This window comes from Hippopotamus amphibius, chromosome 4, assembly GCF_030028045.1.
Source record: "Hippopotamus amphibius kiboko isolate mHipAmp2 chromosome 4, mHipAmp2.hap2, whole genome shotgun sequence".
NCBI classification, from domain to species: Eukaryota; Metazoa; Chordata; class Mammalia; order Artiodactyla; family Hippopotamidae; genus Hippopotamus; species Hippopotamus amphibius.
The window spans coordinates 47266792-47273741 of record NC_080189.1 but is presented as its reverse complement, the minus strand read 5'-3'; positions in this window follow the sequence as shown (position 1 = coordinate 47273741).

Sequence of the window (6950 nt, the reverse complement as noted above, 5' to 3'; positions counted from 1 at the left end):
CCCTTCACCCCCCGCCCCCTCCCATACCTCGAGTTCTCCAGTCCATTCTCTGTATCTGCATCCTTGTTCTTGTCACTGAGTTCATCAGTACCATTTTTAGATTCCGTATATGTGAGTTAGCATTCAATATTTGTCCTTCTCTTTCTGACTTACTTCACTATGTATGACAGACTGTAGTTCTAACCACCTCATTACATATAACTCCATCTCATCCCTTTTTATAGCTGAGTAATATTCCATTGTATATATATGCCACATCTTCTGTATCCATTCATCTGTTGATGGGCATTTAGGTTGCTTCCATGTCCTGGCTATTGTAAATAGTGCTGCAATAAAAATTTTTTAAATTGAGATGTAATTTGTATACCATAAAATCCACCATTTTGAAGTGTACTATTCAGTGTTTTTGGTATAGTCACAGGGTTGTGCAACCACAGCTATCTAATTCCAGAACATTTACATCACTCCAAAATGATATCCCGTGCCCATTAGTAGTTACACCCCATCGTCCCCTTGCCCCTGGTAACTGCTAAACTGCTTTCTCTCTGTGGATCTGCCTGTTCTGAGGTTTCATTAAATGGAATCATAGAATATGTGTTCTTTGGTATTTGGTTTCTTTCACTCAGCAGGATGTTTTCAAGGTTCATCCATGCTGTAACACATAGTAGTACTTCATTTCTTTTTATGGTTGAATAATATTCTGTTGTATGGATATACCACATTTTTTTGATGGACATTGAGTTGTTTACATTTTTGACTATCTTGAATAGTGTTGCTGTGAGCATTCATGTACAAGTCTTTTTATAAAAGTATGTTTTCAATTATCTTTGGTATGTACCTAGTAGTAGAATTGCTGGGTCATGTATATGGCAACTCTGTGATTAACTTTATGTAAACTACCAAACTTTTTCCAAAATGGCTGTATCATTTTATATTTCCACCAGCACTGTATAAAGGTTCCCGTTTCTTCCCATCTCACCAACACCTGTTATTGTTCATCTTTTTCAATATAGCCATCCTGGTGACTTTGTGAAGTGGTTTGTCATTGTGTCTTTGATTTGCATTTCCATGACTATGTTCAGCATCCTTTTCATGTGCTTATTGGTCATTTGTTTATATTCTTTGGAGAAACGTCTTCAGATCCTTTCTCCGTCTTTAAATTATTTGTCTTTTTATTATTGAGTTTCAGGAATTCTTTTTAATATGTTCTGGATTCCTAGACCCTTATCAGATATATGATTTGCAAATATTTAAATATTTTCTCCTACTTTGTGGGTTGTCTTTTCAGTTCTTTGACAGTGACTTTTGTAGCACACAATATTTTGATTTTGATGAAGTTCAGCTTTATTTTTTTCTTTGGCTTCTTGTGCTTAGGTGTCATCTGCAAAACCATTGCCTAATCCAAAGTTAGATTTACATCCATTTGGAGTTAATTTTTATATATAGTATCAGGTATTGGGGTCCAAGTTCATTCTTTTGCATGTAAGTATTCAGTTGTTCCAGCACTATTTATTGAAAAGACTATTCTTTCCCCATTTTCCTTTTTTGAAAATCACTTGACTATAAATGTACGGATAAATTTCTTGACTCAATTTTATTCCATAAGCAAAACGAAAAGACACCCTGCAGACTGAAAGAAAATATTTGCAAATGATGCTACTGACAAGGGCTTAATTTCCAAAATATAAAAATAGCTCAGACAGTTCAATAACAACAACAAAATAATCCAGTCAAAAAATGGGCAGAAGACCTAGATAGACATTTCTCCAAAGAAGACATACAGTTAGCCAGTAGACACATGAAAAGATGTTCAGCTTCCCTAATTATGAGAGAAATGCAAATCAAAACTACAATGAGGTATCACCTCACACCAGTCAAAATGGCCATCCTCGAAAAGTCTACAAATAACAAATGCTGGAGAGGGTGTGGAGAAAAAGGACCCCTCCTACATTGTTGATGGCAATGTAAATTGGTGCAGCCATTCTGGAAGACAGCATGGAGGTTCCTTAAAAAACTAAAAATAGAACTACCATATGACCAAGCAATCCCACGCCTCGGCATATATCCGGAGGAAACTCTAATTTGAAAAGATATATGCACCCCAATGTTCATAACAGCACTATTTATAATAGCCAAGACATGGAAGCAACCTAAATGTCCATCACAGATGAGTGGATAAAGAAGATGTGTGTGTGTGTGTGTTGTGTGTGTGTGTGTGTGTGAATATTAGTCAGCCATAAAAAAAAGAATGAAATAATACCATTTGCAGCAACATGGATGGACCTAGAGATTAGCATACTAAGTGAAGTAAATCAGACAAATTCATAGTGTCACTTAGATGTGGAATCTGAAATACACAAATGAACTGCAAACAGACTCTGCAAAACAGAAACAGACTCATGGAAAACAAATTTATGGTTATGCAAGGGGGTGGGGGAGGGATAAATTAGGAGTTCGGGACTAGCAGATACAAACTACTATGTATAAAATAAACAAGATCCTACTGTACAGCTCAGGGAACTACAGTCAATATCCTGTGATAAACCATAAAGGAAAAGAATATAACACACACAGAGACATATGTATGAAACTGAACCACTTTGCTGTACACCAGAACATAACATTGTAAATTAACGATACTTCAGTTTAAAAATACCCCGTGGAATAGAAAAATATTTCTTTGAGGCAATTGCAAAAGTAGATATGTAAGTACTTAAAGAAGTAATACTACCTCGAATCTTACGGTATAAACCACTGTTAATATTTGGTGAGTATATCACTTATCAGTCTGCGCAAACATAACTTTACATAAACAGTGTCATACGTGTTAACTTTCAATCTACACATTCAACAAATTATCATAAATGTCATTAATACGAATTTACTTCATAATTTTGATGATAGCATTATACCACTATTGAAGGAACTGTAATGTCGTTAATACTTTTGTTGAAATTCTAAGTTGTTTGCAGCACAGTCCCACCAGACTTGGACATGTAAGTTCAAGTTTTACTTCAGATAAAACTGAGTTTTCTCTTTTTTTCTATCTTTGCTATATCTAGCATTGTTCTGTATCCTCTTTGCTGCTTAATTGTCTTCTGTTAAGATGTTGTGTGAAAGGAGTTTACTTATCCACCAATATCTCTTGAAATTATAAATTAAAAAGAAGGCAACTGAAGAATATAATTGAGTATAAAATGAAACTGTGGAGTCTAATGCCCGGGCCATGGGTTAACCACACCTAGTGATAAAAATAAAACTATTAATTAAGCTATTCACATCAGCCACTGGATAGGTTTTGTGTAATGAGCTTATGCTAATAAAAGTGATATCTTGTGTTTTGGAGCACTCACTGTGTGCCAGCCGTCATGCTAAACACAGGTGTCTCATTTAATCCTCACAGCAGCCTTTTCAGAAAGGGATTTCCATCCTTATCTTTATAGATGAGAAGACTTGGGGAGGTTAAGTGATTTGACCAAGGGAAAACAATTGGTAGGTGACTGAACCAAAATCGTGATGAGTATCAGGGTTCTGGCTCCAGAAATTTGATAGTGTACCACCAGAAGTTTATAGAGAGGTTAGAAAAGCAGAGATTATAAAAGTTGGTAAGAAGTTAGTCTCGGATTTCTTAGTATAAGAAATAGCAAACCTTTGTTGTCTTAATGGAGCTGATCAGTGAAGCTACCTTATGGTAAGTAGATTGCTTGACTAGTCATGGGATGCCTCAGTAGAGGTTAAACAGAGAGGACAGATGTGTAAAGGACCTTGGGGACCCTCTGTCTCCGAAGGCAGATAGAGTGGAAACCTCAAAAGCCAATGAGGGGGCGTAGGTTCTAAGTTGTCAGTTTGGAGAAGTTGTAGGGCTAAATGTTTACAGATTTATTTAAGCATTTAATTTGTAGCTGAGGAGAACAAGGCCACTCTTAAACCTCACCTGAGTGTGCCCGGGAGCTTTTAATACCTCAGATTTGAAATACAGTACTTTAATACTGTAACCAAACTCCATCTTTTCAACCACATATATTACTTTTTTCCATGTACCCTAAGCCCCAGTTAAAATCATTTGCTATATCTTCAGTAGACCTTTGTAGCAATCCAGGGGAATGGATGTCTAGATTATTTTTTCCCCACATCTTTGCTTATGAACATTACACCATTTTGTAAAAACTTTCAAAATGCCGTTAGAGAAAGCTGCTTCTGATGATGCTAACCTATTATGAACCACACCCCATAATTAATCATTTGTACGTCCTTTATCATGCTTAGCCTAATGCCTTTTATTACAGTTATTTATTTTCTTGTCTGATTCCATATAGTAGACTTTAAGCCAGAGGGTGGACTAGTTTCAAATTATGTCCACAGATGCTTTGGTGTTTCCCCAATCAAGATATAAAATATCAACTTCACTTCTCTTGATCATGGGCTGACCCTACTAGTTTCTAACGAATGCAGTAGCAGTGATGCTGTAGGACGTCCGAGGCTTGGTTAGAAAAGACAGTGCTGCTTCTGCTCGGCTCGCTCAGGAAGCTTTCCCATGGGACCAAGATTCCACGTTCTGAGGAAGCGCAGGCCACATCAGCTGCCAGATACGTGAGTGAGGAAGCCTGGGTGATTCCAGCCCCAGCTGCTATCAGACTACACCATACGAGAGATCCTGGGTGAGAGCCACCTAGCTGAGTTCGTTCAGCCTCCAGAGTTGCGAGATGATAGTACATGATATTTCTGCTTTATGCCACTAAGTTTGGGGCGGTTCGTTACACAGTGATCACTAACTAGAACAGAGACCTTTGCTAGAAACACTAGAGAACATCTACTAGGATAGTCCTTCACCATCTTCGTGTTCGCCTACTTTGCAAGCAGTGCCCGTGGCATGTATTTTCTCTAAATCCTGTGTTGACCAGGGCTGCTTACCAGAAGTTCTCTTTGTCTCAGCATCCTGATGCGTTTGGAAGTCCTTGCAGTTATGAGACATGTACAGACAACTTTCTAAAACTTGGCAAGCAAAGTTAATAAAGTTACTAAATTCAAGCAAGAAGGAAAATAGTACAAGTTGAAACGGTTGATAAGATGTTTTTCAGCAAAATAATGGATATGTGTTGTAGAAATTTTCAAAAATACAAGTAAAGCTCAAAGAAAACATCATGGTTTTCCTTCCCCCATCTACCCGGGGATGTTTTTTCCCTTAATTTGTTAGTATATGTCATTCCAGGCTCTGTGCCTGTGTATTCATTGGATGCCATTATATAACGTCAGATCATGTTACTCCTCTGCTGGAAATCCTCCATGGATCCCATCTCACTCAAAGCCACAGCTGAAGTCTTGACCATGACCTAAAAGACCCTACAACATTGGAATTTGTGTGCATGCACACACACATGTACATTCCAGCTGCTCTAAGTCTCGCCCCACCTTCCTTCTGTTCTCTGGTGGTCACACTGGTCATTTGATGTTCCTAAATTACAGCAGGCAAGCCCCTGCACTAGGGCCTTTGCACTTGCTCTCCCCTCTGCCTGTGACCTTCCTTCAGGGCTCTACAGGCATTCTCTTTCACTTTTTTTGTTGCTTTAGCTCAACTGTTGCCTTATCAGAGAGACCTTCCTTAACCATACAGTACGAAATGGGAATACCTTCCCCACCCATTGATGTCCCCTCACATCTCCTGTCTTCCTTACCTTGCCTTTCTCTTTCTTCTATATCACATATTTGACAGGTTTGGCCCATGAGACTTAGTCTGCTGACTCATGTTCTAGAAGATTTAGATGTATTTAGTCTGTAGTCCAGTTCCAATTTTTTTTTTAAAATATGGTACAAAGTATGGGTTGAGGCTCTTTTTGTCTTTTTTTTTTTTTTTGCATGTGAGTGTCCATTTATTCTAGCACCACTTGTTAAGACTGTTCTTCCTTTGATTATATTGAACCAACCTTTTATATATTTCTGAATTCAATTTGCTAATGTCAGTTAAGGATTTGTTTTTGCATCTGTGGCCATGAGGGATGTTGGTCTGTAGTTTTCTAGCAGTGTCTTTGGTTTTTGTATCAGGGTAATGGAGGGCTCATTAAAAGAGTTGGAGAGTGTTCCTCCCCCTTTTATTTTCTGAAAAGAGTTTATATAGAATGCTGTAAATTTTCCTCTGTGCTCTGCTTTAGCTGAATCCCACAAACTGTGATATGTTGGTTGAAAACAAGGATGGGGGATAGACTTTACTGGTAGTGTAAATAACATTTATCACATTAGACTTGAGCCAACTGCTTGTCCCTTGAGGGAGGCACATTGCCTGAGTGAAGACAGAATTCTTCCAAATCAGGCTGAAGAGTCTCTGAAGAGAACAGACTGACCATGGCCACAAGGATAGCGCCAGTATCTGTTCCCACTCCTAATGAGCTTATAATGTTTGTTCAATAATGATTTCAGCAGAAGTATTTTGTTCACTTGAGGTTAGGTTCCAGTTTTTACAAGACTGAAGGGTTGCGGTTAATAAATGTGAGGAAAATTAAAAATCATAAAAGACCTGCCATCTGATGTATATAAAGTAACAGCTGTCACTTTAAATTTTTGTCAGTGAGGTTGGGTCAGGGATGAGAATAATCTAGCAGTCAATTAGATGTAGAGCAGTAACTGGACTGAGAAGAACACATGTGGGGTTTTTGCCTTTTCTAATATTGCGGACAGGGTGGGAGAATGAAAACACAACAGTGAGAATTGTGAAAGCATTCTGTGAAAACAGGTGATGGCTAGGGGGCACCAAAGTACAGTAACAAATAAGATTAGCAGTAGAGAAGAAAGAAGATCTGAGATTATCAGGAAATGAATCTTATTCCACCGTGTTGGGCAGAAGCTGTCTTCTTTCTCATCATCTGTTCGATCTGAGGGCCTTGGGTTGGCAGTCTTCATCTGAAGATCATCTGCTCCTAGACTCAAGAGCTTAAGATTTCCTGGAAGGGTCTGTTTCA